The 17,797-nt window shown below is 48.0% G+C and overlaps 1 protein-coding gene across 1 annotated transcript in view; it reads left to right on the top strand.

Annotated features, from left to right (window-relative positions):
- The window catches only part of LOC145360491 (tetraspanin-14-like), a 74,490-nt gene that overhangs the window by 34,698 nt on the left and 21,995 nt on the right, over window positions 1-17,797 (top strand). The window lies entirely within an intron of this gene.

Here is a 17,797-nt window from a genome sequence, read left to right as displayed (position 1 = left end):
GCCATTGCTGTTTGTCTTTTTTATAAAGATGAGGGTGTAGAAGGATGGATTAGTAAATTTGCTGACGACACCAAAGTTGGAGGAGTTGTAGACAGTGAGGATGGATGTTACAGTTTGCAGAGGGACAGAGATAAGCTGCAGAGCTCGGCCAAGAGGTGGCAGATAGAGTTTAATACGGAAAAGTGTGAGGTGATTCACTTTGGTAAGAGTAACAGGAGTACAGAATATAGGGCTAATGGAAGGACTCTTAGTAGTGTTGACGGGCAGAGAGATCTCGGTGTACATGTGCATAGATCCCTGAAAGTTGGCACCCAGGTTGATAAGGTTGTTAAGAAGGCGTACGGTGTGTTAGCTTTTATTGGTAGAGGGATTGAATTTCGGAGCCGTGAGGTCATGTTACAACTGTACAAAACTCTGGTGCGGCCGCACTTGGAGTATTGCGTACAGTTCTGGTCGCCGCATTATAAGAAAGATGTGGAGGCATTGGAAAGGGTGCAGAGGAGGTTTACCAGGATGTTGCCTGGTATGGTGGGAAGGTCTTATGAGGAAAGGCTGAGAGACTTGAGGTTATTTTCATTGGAGAGAAGAAGGTTAAGAGATGACCTAATTGAGGCATACAAGATGATCAGAGGGTTAGATAGGGTGGACAGTGAGAGCCTTTTTCCTCGGATGGTGATGGCTAACACGAAGGGACATAGCTTTAAATTAAGGGGTGGTAATTATAGGATGGATGTCAGAGGTAGGTTCTTTACTCAGAGGGTAGTAAGGGTGTGGAATGCCCTGCCTGCAGCAGTTGTGGACTCGCCAACTTTAAGGGCGTTCAAATGGTCAGTGGATAGGCATATGGATAACATTGGAATAGTTTAGGTTAGAGGGTCATTAGATTGGTTCCACTGGTCGGCGCAACATCGAGGGCTGAAGGGCCTGCACTGTGCTGGAATGTTCTATGTTCTATGTTCTAATGTGCAAACTCCACACAGACAGTGACCCAAGCTGGCAATTGAATCCAGGTCCCTAGATCTGTGAAGCAGCAGTGCTAATCACTGTGCTACAGTGCCATACCATATCATATTTATGATTTATTGTTGTCACGTGCATTAATATACAGCGTCAAGTATTGTTTCTTGCGCGCTGTACAGACAAAGCTTACCATTCATAGAGAAAGAAAGGAGAGAGTGCAGAACATAGTCATAACTAGGGTGTAGAGAAAGACCAACTTAATGCGAGGTAGGTCCATTCACAAGTCTGATGGCAGCAGGGAAGAAGCTGTTCTTGAGTCTGTTAGTACGTGACCTCAGACTTTTGTATCTTTTTCCCGACGGAAGAGAGAATGTCCGGGGAGCGTAGGGTCTTTGATTATGCTGGCTGCTTTGCTGAGGCAGCAGGAAGTGTAGACAGAGTCGATGGATGGGAGGCTGGGTTTGTCTGATGGATTGGGCTACATTCTCAACCTTGTACTTACGCAAGGATATTTTGGCCTTGGAGGGAGTGCAGAGGAGGTTTACTAGGCTGATGCCGGAGTTGAGGGGGTTGAGCTATGAGGAGAGGCTGAATAAACTAGGCTTGTACTCGTTAGAGTTTAGAAGAATGAGGGGAGATCTCATTGAGATGTATAAGATGATGAATGGGATGGATAGGATAGAGGTGGAGAGACTCTTCCCGCTCAAAGGACAGTAGGACTAGGGGGCACAGCCTCAAGATAAAGGGGGGGCGGTTTAGAACGGAGTTAAGGAAGAACTTCTTCACTCAAAGGGTGGTGAATCTCTGGAATTCTCTGCCCGTTGAAGTGGTGGAGGCTGCCTCACTAAATATTTTTAAGACGCGGGTTGATGAGTTTTTGATAAGAGAGGGGATTAAGGGTTATGGGGAGAGGGCGGGAATGTGGAACTGAGCCACGACAGATCAGCCATGATCTTATTGAATGGCGGGGCAGGCTCGAAGGGCTGGATGGCCTACTCCTGCTCCTATTTCTTATGTTCTTATGTTGTGTAGTTCCTTGCGGTCTTGGGCAGAGCCCATACCAAGCTGTGATACAACCAGAAAGAATGCTTTCTATGGTGCATCTGTAAGAACGAGAGTAAAAGATAGAATTGAAGGGTGTGCTGGGCACAGCTTGCAAGGAGTCGCCTCACAGCAATGCCAACTTGGATTTTTACCAGGTCCTGCTTATCAGGTTGCTGTTGGCAGGAGCAACGTACACTCCCAGAATGGAGGAAAGCTGTGTACATTCAGTAAAAAGCTGCAGAATCCTTACACAATGAGGTTTCGTTCTTATTTCACTTTTACACCAGCTCTTTTTTTTCCATCTAAGATAAAAGCAAATTCTGGAATCTGAAACAGAACCAGAAAATGCTGGAAAATCTCCGAGCTGACGGAGAGTTATCCAGACTTGGAGCGTTGGCTCTGTTCCCTTTATGATGTGGATGTGCCGGCGTTGGACTGGGGTTAACACAGTAAAAAGTCTCACCATCCCAGGTTAAAGTCCAACCAATTTATTTAATCGTGAACTCCACAAGCTTTCGGGGTTTGTCCCTTTGCCAGAACTCTCCATTCGCCTGACGAAGGGACAAACCCCAAAAGCTTGTGAGTTTACCATCAAATAAATGGGTTGGACTTTAACCTGGTGTCGTGAGGCTTTTTAGTCTGTCCTTCTTTCCACTGACACTGCCAGCTCTGTTGAGATTTTCCAGCATTCTCTGTTTCTGTTTTTTTCTCTCTCTGTTGGTTACGAAGACATTGAGGTTTGTATTCTGCTCGGTTAAATCTTCAAAACCACACTGTCACCGCGTTACATTCTTCCCTTCAACGTGTCAAACATACGGAAGGATTCGTGAAACAATAATGTAGGGTTTTTAATGTAAACTGTTAGGCACCCTCTCATCTTGGTCCCTGCTGCTTAAACACTGATAACATTTGTGGCACTTTTGCATTACATCTGCTGTTAACGATAAGTGATTAGCAGTAGCTTAAGAAATGTTTTTAAAGTTTATTTATTAGTGTCTCAACACTGTGCATTAACACCGCAATGAAGTTACTGTGAAAATCCCCAGTCACCACACGCCTGTACTGATGCGCTAAGTGAGAATTTAGCACGGCCAATCCATCTAACCAGCACGTCTTTCAGACTGGGGGAGGAAACCGGAGCACCAGGAGGAAACCCACGCAGACACGGGGAGAACATGCAGACTCCACGCAGACCCAAGCCTGGAATTGAACCCAGGTCCCTGGCCCTGTGAGATAGCAGTGCTAACCCACTGTGCCATCCCCAAGTGGGGGGGACCCCAGTTGGGAGTAAACACCAAATTGAATTGGAGCTCAAACACAAACTATACTGCTTTGAAACCATTTTCACTATATTACAGTTGTCAACATTTCAACATATTGTCTACGCAGTCTCTGTGGGTGGGAGTTCGGAACAGGAAGGGATCAATAACGTTACTGGGTGTGTTCTATTGGCTGCCCAATAGTTACAGGGATGTTACAGGGTCCTTGTGCATGAGTCGCAAAAACCCAGCCTACAGGTGCAGCAGGTGGTCAGGAAGGCGAATGGGATGCTGGCCTTCATAGCGAGGGGGATTGAATATAAAAGTAGGGAGGTCTTGCTGCAGCTGTATAGGGCATTGGTGAGGCTGCAGCTGGAGTACTGTGTGCAGTTTTGGTCGCCACACTTGCGCAAGGATATTTTGGCCTTGGAGGGAGTGCAGAGGAGGTTCACTAGGCTGATACCGGAGTTGAGGGGGTTGAGCTATGAGGAGAGGCTGAATAGACTGGGCTTGTACTCGTTAGAGTTTAGAAGGATGAGGGGAGATATCATTGAGACATAAAAGATGATGAAAGGGATGGATAGGATAGAGGTGGAGAGACTCTTCCCACTCAGAAAGGACAGTAGGACTAGAGGGCACAGCCTCAAGATAAGGGGGGGGTGCAGTTTAGAACAGAGTTGAGGAGGAACTTCTTCACTCAAAGGGTGGTGAATCTCTGGAATTCTCTGCCCGTTGAAGTGGTGGAGGTTACCTCGCTGAATATATTTAAGACGCGGTTAGATAGGTTTTTGGTAGGCAAGGGGATTAAGGGTTATGGGGAGAAAGCGGGAAAGTGGAACTGATCCACTTCAGATCAGCCATGATCTTATTGAATGGCGGGGCAGGCTCGAAGGGCTAGATGGCCGACTCCTGCTCCTACTTCTTATGTCCTTATGTTGAGGAGCAGATAGGGAAACAGATCCTGGAGAGATGCAATAATAACAGAGTTGTCATGATGGGAGACTTTAATTTCCCAAATATCGATTGGAATATCCCTAGAGTAAGGGGTTTGGATGGGGAGGAGTTTGTTAGGTGCGTTCAGGAGGGTTTCCTGACACAGTACGTGGATAAGCCTACACGAGGGGAGGCTGTACTCGATCTGGTGCTGGCTAATGAACCTGGACAGGTGTCAGATCTCTCAGTGGGAGAGCATCTGGGGAATAGTGATCATAACCCTATGATCTTTACACTAGCATTGGAAAGATAGGATCAGACAAGCTAGGAAAGTGTTTATCTGGAGTAAAGGGAACTATGAAGCCATCAGGCAGGAAATTAGAGATGTAAGTTGGAAGGAGGTATTCTCGGGGAAATGTACCGAAGTAAGGTGGCAGATTTTCAAGGAATGTTTGTCTGGAGCTCTGCACGACAGCATTCCGATGAGACAGGGAGATTATGGCAGGTTACAGGAACCTTGGTGCACAAAATTTATCTTTGCATCGTCGATGGAGACAGGAGAGGTTCCGGAGGATTGGAGGATTGCAAATGTGGTTCCTATGTTCAAGAAAGGGAATAGAGGTAGCCCAGGAAATTATCGACCGGTGAGTCTAACCTCAGTGGTTGGTAAGTTGATGGAAAAGATCCTGAGAGACAGGATTTATGAACATTTAGAGAAGTATAGTATGATCAAAAGTAGTCAGCATGGGTTTGTTAAAGGCAAATCGTGTCTTACGAGACTGGTTGAGCTTTTTGAAAATGTGACTAAACACATTGATGAAGGAAGAGCGGTGGATGTGGTTTATATGGACTTCAGCAAGGCGTTCGATAAGGTCCCCCATGCAAGACTTATTGAGAAAGTGAGAGGGCATGGGATCCAAAGGGACGTTGCTTTGTGGATCTAGAACTGGCTTCCCTGCAGAAGGCAGAGAGTGGTTGTCGATGGGTCTTTTTCTGCATGGAGGTCGGTCACCAGTGGAGTGCCCCAGGGATCTGTTCTGGGACCCTTGCTGTTTGTGATTTTTATAAATGACCTGGATGAGGAAGTAGAGGGATGGGTTGGTAAGTTTGCTGATGACACAAAGGTTGGAGGTGTTGTGGATGGTCTGGAGTAATGTCAGAAGTTGTAGCTTGATATAGATAGGATGCAAGACTGGGCGGAGAAGTGGCAGATGGACTTCAACGCAGATAAATGTGTAGTGGTCCATTTTGGAAGGCCAAATGGGATGAAGGAATATAATATTAAGGGTAAGACTCTTAGCAGTGTGGAAGATCAGAAGGATCTTGGGGTCCGGGTTCATAGGACTCACAAATCAGCCTCACAGGTGGAGGATGTGGTTAAGAAGGCGTATGGTGTACTGGCCTTCATTAATTGAGGGATTGAGTTTAGGAGTCGGGAGGTAATGCTGCAACTTTATAAGACCCTTGTCAGACCCCACTTGGAGTACTGTGCACAGTTCTGGTCGCCTCACTACAGGAAGGATGTGGAAGCTATTGAGAGGGTGCAGAGGAGATTTACAAGGATGTTGCCTGGATTGGGAGGCATGCCTTGTGAGGATAGGTTGAGGGAGCTGGGACTCTTCTCCCTGGAGAGACGAAGGTTGAGAGGCGACCTGATAGAGGTTTATAAAATGTTGAGAGGAATAGATAGGGTGGATTCTCGGAGGCTATTTCCCAGGGCTGAAATGGTCGCTACGAGAGGACACAGGTTTAAGGTGCTGGGGAGTAGGTACAGAGGAGATGTCAGGGGTAAGTTTTTCACTCAGAGGGTGGTGAGTGAATGGAATCGGCTGCCGTCGGTGGTGGTGGAGGCGAACTCACTGGGGTCTTTTAAAAGACTTCTGGATGAGTACGTGGGACTTAATAGAACTGAGGGTTATAGGTAAGGCTAGTAGGTAGAGATAAGATCGGCGCAACTTGTGGGCCGAAGGGCCTGTTTGTGCTATAGTTTTTCTATGATTTTATGATTCGAGATGCAGTATAATCCTTCAATGATCGGTTTGACTTCAGGACACAAGATCATCCCGTAACCAGCGTCCCTTAGAAGGGATAAAATTCAACAGATGATCTGGTCAGACTCCATTTGGAATATTGTGAGCAGTTTTGGGCCCCGTATCTAAGGAAGGATGCACTGGCCTTCGAAAGTGTCCAGAGGAGGTTCACAAGAATGATTCCTGGAATGAAGAGCTTGTCGTTTGAGGAATGGTTGAGGACTCTGGGTCTGTACTCGTTGAAGTTTAGAAGGATGAAGTGGGGGGAATCTAATTGAAACTTACTGCGAGGCTCTGGATAGAGTGGACGTGGAGAGGATGTTTCCACTCGTAGGAAAAACTAGAACCAGAGGGAACAACCTCAGGCTAAAGGGACGATCCTTTAAAACAGGGATGAGGAGGAATTTCTTCAGCCAGAGAGTGGGGAATCTGTGGAACTCTTTGCCACAGAAGAGGCCGGGTCTCTGAGTGTCTTTAAGACGGAGATAGATAGGTTCCTGATTAATAAGGGAATCAGGGGTTATGGGGAAAGGCAGGGGAATGGGGGTGAGAAAAATATCAGCCATGATTGAATGGCGGAGCAGACTCGATGGGCCGAGTGGCCTCATTCTGCTCCAATATCTTAAGGTCACATAATTATCCCTTTCAATCTGCTTTCCTGAAGGTGCTGACCCAATCGTTCTAGGGCACAGTCCCACAAAAACCAGTCTTCATCTGGCAGCTTGCACAAGTTATGGAAAGTATTCACGTTTTGGGAGGATGGTACCAGACTGGGCATCGAAACCTCTCATTGCCTTGGCTCTCAGGTGATGACTTGGATTGAAGACTGACATCGTTCCGCCGTGAACGATTGCTGTTGTCCACTTCATGAATGCCGCGAAGAGCGAATATTTTCCTTAACTTGTCAGTGTGGATGTTGGGGACTTCATCAACTTCACATCTAACCCCTTGTAGTGTGCGTCTACTAATGTGAGAAATATATGACCATAAATCCAACTGTAGCCTCATTTGGCCACTCCCATGGATACAGATTGGCCAGTTGATGATAAGCTTGTTGTGCTTCACAACTAGGCCATTCTGTAGGAACTGTTCCAGAGTGTATAGTACCCTGAAAGATGACCATTGATACACCCACTATTTCTCGGGCCACTTCCTTGAGTATTTTGGGGTGTAGATTATCAGGCCCTGGGGATTTATCAGCCTTCAATCTCCATTTCCCCAACACCCTTTCTCTACTGATCCTGATCTCCTTCAGTTCCTCCCTCTCACTAAACCCTGCCTTCCCCAACATTTCAGGTACGTTATTCGTGTTCTTCCTTTGTGAAGATGGAACCAAGGTATATATTTAGTTGGTCAACCATTTCCTTGTTCCCCGTTTATCAATTCCCCTGTTTCTGACTGTAAGGGAACTTCATTGGTCTTTGCCAATCTGTTTCACCTCACATACCGACAGGAACTTTTACTATCAGTGTTCGTGTTCCCCGTAAGCATTTCTCTCATTTTAGCCTAACCCCTGCTTCCCCAAAGCGTCTCGATACTTCTTCTCGGTTGGATCTGCGTTCTTCAGGTGTGGAAGCGGTGGTCAGTGCATTGCCCAGGTAAACCATTACACTGGGGATGTCTCGTAACAGGCCCTCCGTGCTGGAAAATGACACAGGCTGGTGGGACGCCAAAAGGCAACCTTGTTCACTGTTACAATCCCCTGTGCACATTGGCTGTCACCAGTCTTTGCGAGTCAGCACCCAGCTGCCTGGGTGTGTTGATCTTTCAGAGAGTCAGTATTATCTCAATGGGCCGAATAGCCTCCTCTGCGCTGTAGACTGTGGCTGCCGCTCCTGGATTGAACAACATAGAACCTACAATGCAGAAACAGGCCCATCGAGTCTGCGCCAACCACAATCCCACCCAGGCCCTACCCTCATATATTATACCCACTAATCCCTCGAACCTACACATCCCTGGACACTAAGGGGCAATTTCTTAGCATGGACCAATCAAACCTAACCCACACATCTTTGGACTGTGGGAGGAAACCGGAGCACCCGGAGGAAACCCACGCAGACACGAGGAGAATGTGCAAAGTCCACACAGACAGTGACCCCGAGCCGGGAATCGAACCCAGGACCCTGGAGCTGTGAAGCAGCTGTAGCTAACCCACTGTGCTACCGTGCCGTGACTTTGAGTGCTTTTCCATTTACCAGTAAGATTATGTCCACTGGGGGCACCTTGCTTTACTGGAACTGCTTTTGGGAGAGCGACTCAGATTGCTAATTGTTATGTATTTTATTGCACTGACTAATGGTCGCTCTGCTCCGCACCGTGACTCTGTGACCTTTCTTGTTCCACTTGAAACACACACCGTTCTTGCATCGACAAATCTCTTGCAGTTTTGGACACTGATGTACCCGCTCCTGGGCTGCACCACTTGCCCGACCTTGCCACCTGAATGTTGGGACCACAGCCATTTCCTGCCACAAATAATTTACCTTATTTGGCACACCTTGTAACTCTGATACACCCTGCTCCACACGTTCAGTCACCTGAGCCAGCTTTTTTCAAGATGATTTTGGTCTCCGCAGTACTTCTCTGTACTGTTAAACTGTTTACACCGCAGACCATTCTGTCCCTCAATGTTTCTGCTGGGCAGAATTTGCAGTGTTCTGCCAGTCTCCCCCTTGAGACTGTTCCCCACCCGCCCACCCCCAGCTCACAGACTGCCGTGTGAAACTTGTATCTCAGCATTATGATGGAGGGACGGGGGTTAAAATGACATTTTGGCCAGCACCACAATCTGGTCAAAAAACTTTGGGAGGAATTTAACGAAAAAGAATCCAAAGGCCAAACGAACGAGAAAACGGGAGAGTTTCAGACTCGATTTTTGGGCGGGTTTGAAAATGGATTCTTACGGCGCTTAGTGCAATAAAAGTAGCTGGGTGCGATTCTCGCCAGCAGGGGGTGGGGTGGAGCCTCAGCTTGCCGAGGAGCCGGCTGCTGAGCTTTTGGAGCGCCACTGCACACGCGCCCTGATCTCCCGATATACTGGGAGATCACCTGTCGCCCAGCCCCACACCCTCCCCCATGGACATCACGCTCATCACACCCCCTGTAGAGTTTGTTTCCTCTCTCGACACCACCCCCCCCCCTTACTCCAGAGCACAAACCTGATTTTTCACCTCTCGCCTGACCTTGCCACCTGAATGTTGGGTGACCCATGTTGAAAAAAACCATGACCTTTGTGTCTGGAGATGTGACCACAGAATGGAAGCAAAATAACTTTTTACTTATCTCCTGTAGTTATTCCTTTTGGGTGACGTGCTGGCGTGGTGATTAGCCTCACACCGCCGGCGACCTGGGTTCGATTCTGGCCTTAGGTCACTGTTTGTGCGGAGTCTGCACATTCTCCCCGTGTCTGCGTGGGTTTTCTCCGGGTGCTCCCGTTTCCTCTCACAGTCCAAAAATGTGAGGTGGATTGACCGTGCCAAATTGTCCCTTAGTGTCAGGGGAACTAGCTAGGGTACATGCGTGAGTTACAGGGATAGGGCCTTGGTGGGATTGTTGTTGGTGCAGACCCCGATGGGCTGAATGGCCTCCTTCTGCACTGTAGGGAATCCATGATTTGCAGCGAAGTAACACTACAGCCTTTCTATGTATTGCCCGCAATCATCGGCCTTGGGGTAAAAAGATTTGGGGCGCGATGGTACCAGCTGTACCCACATTCCTGCTGCAGCAAGAATTTGATTTTGATTTGACTTATTTTTGTCACTCAGTGAAAAGCTCATACTGTTCATAGAGAAGGAAAGGAGAGAGTGCAGAATGTAGTGTTACAGTCATAGCGAGGGTGTAGAGAAAGATCAACTTAGTGCGAGGTAGGTGCACTCAAAACTCTGACAGCAGCAGGGAAGAAGCTGTTCTTGAGTCGGTCGGTACGGGACCTCAGAGTTTTACTTGGCAGAAGAAAGTGGAAGAGAGAATGTCCGGGGTTTGTGGGGTCCTTAATTATGCCGGCTGCTTTGTCGAGGCAGCGGGAAGTGTGGACAGTGTCAACGGATGGGAGGCTGGTTTGTGTGATGGATTGGGCTACATTCACGACCTTTTGTAGTTCCTTGCGGTCTTGGGCAGAGCAGGAGCCCAGACCGAGCTGTGATACAACCAGAAAGAATGCTCTCTATGGTGCATCTGTAAAAGTTGGTGAGAGTTGTAGCTGACATGCCAAATTTCCTTAGTCTTCTGAGAAAGTAGAGGCGTTGGTGGGGCTTTCTTAACTATAGTGTCGGCATGGGGGGGGACCAGGACAGGTTGTTGGCGATCTGGACACCTAAAAACTTGAAACTCTTGACCCTTTTTACTTTGTCCCCGTTGATGTAGACAGGGACATGTTCTCCTCTACACTTCCTGAAGTCGATGACAATCTCCTTTGTTTTGTTGACATCGAGGGTGAGATTATTGTTGCTGCACCAGTTCACCAGATTCTCTATCTCATTCCTGTATTGTGTTTTGTCATTGTTTGAGATCCGACCCACTGCAGTAGTGTCGTCAGCAAACTTGAAAATCGAGTTGGAGGGGAATTTGGCCGCACAGTCGTGGGTGTATAAGGAGCTGAGAACACAGCCTTGTGGGGCACCGGTGTTGAGGGTGATCGTGGAGGGGGTGTTGTTGACTATCCTTACTGATTGCGATCCGTGGGTTAGGAAGTTCAGGATCCAGTCACAGAGGGAGGAGGCGAGGCCGCAGAGGTTGGAGATGAGTTTTGTGGGAATAATAGTGTTGAAGGCTGAGCTGTAGTCAATAAATAGGAGTCTGACGATTGTTATCTGGTTTGTTTCACTGCAGCGGGGTAGAAATATCCCACCGATCTGAACATCCCAGCCTCGATCTTCCCAATCATACCCATTGCGATATGAGTGGAACCCTTCTTACTCACCATGCTCATCCCCTCCCCCTCTCGCTGGACACTGCGAACCCCAACAACTGTGTTGTTTTGTCTCAATGCCAATTGAGGGTGACTCAGTGTGGCTTTAACAATAGAAGACTTTATTATCAACGGAGAAATATATATACACAATAAGGTCAGACTAGATTGCTATACGGCTGCTCTACTCAACTCCCTGGCTCCAACTGTGAATCCCTCCTCGCCCCGTGGTACCCTCTGTTCTGCCGATTGGTTTAGCTTCCTGTCGGGATGATCCAGGGTCCTCGCTGATCGCGTGGCCCTTGGGAATAGGGCCACACTACTACACTATCAAATCAAGGGATTGAGCTTAGGAGTCGGGAGGTAATGCTGCAACTTTATAAGACCCTTGTCAGACCTCACTTGGAGTACTGTGCGCAGTTCTGGTCGCCTCACTACAGGAAGGATGTGGAAGCTATTGAGAGGGTGCAGAGGAGATTTACAAGGATGTTGCCTGGATTGGGAGGCATGCCTTATGAGGATAGGTTGAGGGAGCTGGGACTCTTCTCCCTGGAGAGACGAAGGTTGAGAGGCGACCTGATAGAGGTTTATAAAATGTTGAGAGGAATAGATAGGGTGGATTCTCGGAGGCTATTTCCCCGGGTTGAAATGGTCGCTACGAGAGGACACAGATTGAAGGTGCGGGGAGGCAAGTACAGAAGTGATGTCAGGGGTAAGTTTTTCACTCAGAGGGTGGTGAGTGAGTGGAATCGGCTGCCGTCAGTGGTGGTGGAGGCGAACTCGCTGGGGTCTTTTAAAAGACTTCTGGATGAGTATATGGGATTTAGTGGGATTGGGGGTTATAGATAGGTCTATAGATTGGTAGGTGGTGATGTGATCGGCGCAACTCGTGGGCCGAAGGGCCTGTTTGTGCTGTAGTGTTCTATGTTCTATCCCTCTTTCTAAAATCCTCCCAATCCTCAGGCTATCTATTCTTTTTACTCAACCTGGCCCCTTCCTTCCATTAAATTAATTCCTCTCGTGGGGCTTCTTTCTCAGGGACGCGATTAGCAGCTGTGCCTCTTTATTACAAACGATGTATGAATTATTTAGTCATTGATTGCGTGCTGCCCCCGGGGGGCTGGATGGCCTCTCCCTGCAGTGTGCAACATGCGCCGAAGCAGGGTTGATGTTTTGGGAGGTTAATCAGATCTCCGTCACAATTTGTTTTGTGAGTGTACGAGTGAAAAAGGGAGCCTCGGGTTCTTGCTTCAACCTGAGTTCTTGCGTGGAACAGGAAGCAGTGGGTTTCTGAAGATGAGTTTCGGCCTGATTCCAGCCCCACAGCTGCTGGCAGACAGGATATCGTTGCACAATCTGTAACTGCTGTGAGTCACGGCACAGTTAGAAGTCTCACCGCACTGGGTTTAAGTCCAACCAGTTTATTTGGTAGTAATTCCACAAGCTTTCGGGAAACATAGAACATAGAACATAGAACATTACAGTGCAGAACAGGCCCTTCGGCCCACGAAGGCTATCACTATCCACCCTATCTAAACCTCTAATCATCTTATATGTTTCAATAAGATCCCCTCTTAGCCGCCTTCTTTCCAACGAAAACAACCCTAAATCCCTCAGTCTCTCCTCATAGGACCTCCCCACCATACCAGGCAACATCCTAGTAAACCTCCTCTGCACCCTCTCCAACGTGTGGAACGCCGGCATCTCTACATCACAGTCACTGCACAACACGGGCAACGCGACAGCTCAGTGACTGTTTGCTGTGCGGTTACAGGGACCTGGGGTCGGATCTCCGACTTGAGCCGGTGTCTGTGGGAGTTTGCGCATTCTCCCCGTGCCTGCGTGGGTTTTCTCCGGGTGCTCCTCCCACACCCCCAAAAACCGGGCTCTTAGGCTGATTGGTGTTAACAAATTGCCCCTAAATTAGACCCCCCTTAATCTATAGATAATTCTCTAAATTTGCACCCCCTTTATTGTGGAGTCCAAGAGGCGTAGACAGAAGTGGTAGGTGGAAGGAGGATTGGAATGAGGCACTCACTGAGGGTTAGAATGGGCTTGTTGGGCCGAAGGGCCTGTTTCCTGTGCTGGGTTGCTCTTTGTTCCCCACAGGGAGCCCTGCTTCTCGGCCACTGGGACAATCTGACTCATTTGTAGCAAAAAACCAAAAACCCACAATGCTCTCAGGGTGAAAGGTCAAAGGGCAAGGCTCAAAGTAAAGTTTGAGGCAGTGGTAAGGCTTTTGGCGTTGGCTGTAGACATTGCCTGTAGCAGAAATGAGGTGTTGTAGTTTACTGGATCTGAGTCAATACAAATAAAAATTGAAGGCAGTGTGCTGTGTACCCGAACACAGGACCAGCAGAGAGATCTCGGGGTACATGTGCATTGATCCCTGAAAGTTGGCACCCAGGTTGATAAGGTTGTTAAGAAGGTGTACGGTGTGTTAGCTTTTATTGGTAGAGGGATTGAATTTCGGAGCCGTGAGGTCATGTTGCAACTGTACAAAACTCTGGTGCGGCCGCACTTGGAGTATTGTGTACAGTTCTGGTCGCCGCATTATAAGAAAGATGTGGAGGCATTGGAAAGGGTGCAGAGGAGGTTTACCAGCCTGGTATGGTGGGAAGGTCTTATGAGGAAAGGCTGAGGGACTTGAGGTTATTTTCATTGGAGAGAAGAAAGTTCTCTCTCTGCAGAAAATGCAGATGTATGGGATTGGGGGTGATTTAGTTAATTGGATCAGGAATTGGCTAGCGGATAGGAGACAGAGGGTGGTGGTTGATGGAAAGTATTCGTCATGGAGTTCGGTTACAAGTGGTGTGCCTCAGGGATCTGTTTTGGGGCCACTGCTGTTTGTAATTTTTATAAATGATCTGGATGAGGGTATAGTTGGGTGGATTAGTAAATTTGCTGATGACACCAAAGTCGGAGGAGTGGTAGATAGTGAAGAGGGGTGTCATAGTTTACAGAGAGATTTGGACAAGTTGCAGAGCTGGGCCGAGAGGTGGCGGATGGAGTTTAATGCGGAGAAGTGTGAGGTAATTCACTTTGGCAGGAATAACAGATGTGTAGAGTATAGGGCTAACGGTAGGACTCTGAATAGTGTTGATGAACAGAGGGATCTAGGTGTATGTGTACATAGATCCCTGAAAGTTGGGAATCAAGTAGATAAGGTTGTTAGGAAGGCATATGGTGTCTTGGCGTTTATTGGTAGGGGGATTGAATTTAGGAGCCGCAATGTCATGTTGCAACTGTACAAAACTCTGGTGCGTCCGCACTTGGAGTATTGTGTGCAGTTCTGGTCCCCACATTATAGGAAGGATGTGGAGGCTTTGGAGAGGGTGCAGAGGAGGTTTACCAGGATGTTGCCTGGAATGGAGGGGAGGTCCTATGAGGAGAGACTGAGGGATTTGGGGTTGTTTTCGTTAGAAAGAAGGCGGCTGCGAGGGGACCTTATTGAAACATATAAGATGATTAGAGGATTAGATAGGGTGGACAGTGATAGCCTTTTTCCTCGGATGGAGAAAGCTAGCACCAGGGGGCATAGCTTTAGATTAAGGGGTGGTAGTTATAGGATGGATGTCAGAGGTAGGTTCTTTACCCAGAGGGTGGTGAGGGATTGGAATGCCCTGCCTGCTGCAGTTGTAGATGCGCCTAGTTTGGGGGTGTTTAAGAGATCCGTGGATAGGTTTATGGATGGAATGGGATTGGTTTAGGTTAGAGGGTCATTGTTTTTTTAACTGGTCGGCGCAACATCGTGGGTCGAAGGGCCCGTTCTGCGCTGTAATGTTCTATGTTCTATGTTACGTGGTGACCTAATTGAGGCATACAAGATGATCAGAGGGTTAGATAGGGAGGACAGTGAGAGCCTTTTTCCTCGGATGGTGACGGCTAACACGAGGGGACATAGCTTCAAATTGAGGGGTGGAAATTATAGGACGGAGGTAGGTTCTTTACTCAGAGGGTAGTAAGGGCGTGGAATGCCCTGCCTGCAGCAGTTGTGGACTCGCCAACTTTAAGGGCGTTCAACTGGTCAGTGGATAGGCATATGGATAACATTGGAATAGTTTAGGTTAGAGGGTCATTAGATTGGTTCCACTGGTCGGCGCAACATCGAGGGCCGAAGGGCCTGTACTGCGCTGTAATGTTCTATGTTCTGTGAACAGGTGGGGGAATGTGGCAACTGGGAGACTTTCACAGAAATGTCATTGATTTATTATTGTCACATGTATTAGTATACAGTGAAAAGTATTGTTTCTTGCGCGCTATACAGACAAAGCATACCATTCATAGAGAAGGGGACAGTGCAGAATGTAGTGTTACAGTCACAGCGAGGGTGTAGAGAAAGATCAACTCAATGCAAGGTGGGTCCATTCAAAAGTCTGACAGCAGCAGGGAAGAAGCTGTTCTTGAGTCGGTCGGTACGGGACCTCAGACTTTTGTACCTTTTTCCTGACAGAAGAAGATGGAAGAGAGAATGTCTGAGGTCCATGGGGTCCTTAATTATGCTGGCTGCTTTGCTGAGGCAGCAGGAGGCGTAGGCAGAGTCAGTGGATGGGAGGCTGGTTTGCGTGATGGATTGGGCTACATTCATGACCTTCTGTAGTTTCCTGCGGTCTTGGGCAGAGCAGGAGCCCAGACCAAGCTGCGATGCCAAAGTTCCTTAGCCCTCTGAGAAACTAGAGGCATTGGTGGAGTGTTAATGCCCGCGCAGTGTTAGTGTAAGCTTACTCGTGACTCTAATAAATAAAACTTACAATCTGGATTCAGATTTTAAATTTTAACGGTGCAAATGGTGATTAGAAGCAGGAAAGGATAGCAAATAGGAGCACGGCTTGGGTTTGTGCAACATAGATTCTGCAAGGAAATGATCTGTGTGAGAACAACACCCAGGGAAGCTTTAACAACACAAGCTTAGAGTGTTGGTAAGGACTCTATTCACTGGTGACCATGGTTGTCACATCTTGTCCACTCTGCATCCACCTGGGAGCACATGGAATCTCCTTGGACAAATTAGCAATGTAGTGCCCCTTTTGAAGGAGCGCGGAATCCTCCTCGACTAAAACAACTCCACTTTATTCATGTTCTGTTGCTTGGTATTTTGCTCCTGGGTGAAATGGCTGCTGTCTCAGTCCAGTCTGCAATCAGTTCACTCCAGGAGTTCCAGTTCCAGGGGTCCACAACACTGGGCTGCCTAATCCCAGTTCACCTTTGTCCTCCCCAGCCTAATCTGTGCACACAGCCTTGTACCTCCGTTATCTTATCAAACTCAGTTAGACACTCTCTCTAGGCTTGTGTAAAGTACAAACACTCTGCTCTTTAATCTCTCTGAACAGTGAAAGTCTTAAACCAGGAATCAATCTTCAGAACCTCCCCTGAACCTTTCCAAAGTCTCACTAATCCCAGGCCATGTCAGGGGACAGGGAAATGGACGCAGTAAATTAATCAAGAGTTTTACTTGATTTTTTTTGGTGTTGCTTGATGAGGTTGCTTGTTAGAAACAGCAGAAAGCTAGTATAAGCACTGTCTCCTCTCGCTAAAACCCAACTATGCTTCTTTCTCTGTTCAGGGTATCTTTTCCCCACAGAGTCTACAATTCCGCCCCAGTAATTTACAAACTTGCCCCAGTGTGAGGTGGCAGGGTAGCACAGTGCTCAGCACTGCTGCCTGACAGTGCGAGGGACCCGGATAAAGGCCTCACAGGGTGCTCAGTCGACCAACTGCCGGCTTCCAAAATGTTCCATCAAATTAGTAAAATAGAATTACAGGATTGTTACAGAGCAGAAAGGGGTCATTTGGCCCATCATGTCTGCACCTGCTCTCCAAATGAGAATTATGACTTCATACTATTCCCCGTGCTGTACCTGTCCTGGGAGTGTTTGATGGGGGGACAGTGTAGAGGGAGCTTTACTCTGTATCTAACCCCATGCTGTACCTGTCCTGGGAGTGTTTGATGGGGGGACAGTGTAGAGGGAGCTTTACTCTGTATCTAACCCCGTGCTGTACCTGTCCTGGGAGTGTTTGATGGGGGACAGTGTAGAGGGAGCTTTACTCTGTATCTAACCCCGTGCTGTACCTGTCCTGGGAGTGTTTGATGTGTGGTCAGTGTAGAGGGAGCTTTACTCTGTATCTAACCCCGTGCTGTACCTGTCCTGGGAGTGTTTGATGGGGGACAGTGTAGAGGGAGCTTTACTCTGTATCTAACCCCGTGCTGTACCTGTCCTGGGAGTGTTTGATGGGGGACAGTGTAGAGGGAGCTTTACTCTGTATCTAACCCCGTGCTGTACCTGTCCTGGGAGTGTTTGATGGGGGAACAGTGTAGAGGGAGATTTACTCTGTATCTAACCCCATGCTGTACCTGTCCTGGGAGTGTTTGATGGGGACAGTGTAGAGGGAGCTTTACTCTGTATCTAACCCCGCGCTGTACCTGTCCTGGGAGTGTTTGATGGGGGACAGTGTAGAGGGAGCTTTACTCTGTATCTAACCCCGTGCTGTACCTGTCCTGGGAGTGTTTGATGGGGGAACAGTGTAGAGGGAGATTTACTCTGTATCTAACCCCATGCTGTACCTGTCCTGGGAGTGTTTGATGGGAACAGTGTAGAGGGAGCTTTACTCTGTATCTAACCCCGTGCTGTACCTGTCCTGGGAAGTGTTTGCTGTTAGTCTAT

Source organism: Carcharhinus amblyrhynchos, chromosome 31 (genome assembly GCF_965287045.1).
Source record: "Carcharhinus amblyrhynchos chromosome 31, sCarAmb.v2.hapA, whole genome shotgun sequence".
Classification (NCBI taxonomy): Eukaryota; Metazoa; Chordata; class Chondrichthyes; order Carcharhiniformes; family Carcharhinidae; genus Carcharhinus; species Carcharhinus amblyrhynchos.
Note: the sequence above shows the minus strand (reverse complement) of the source record. Positions and strands in the feature narration are given on the sequence as shown.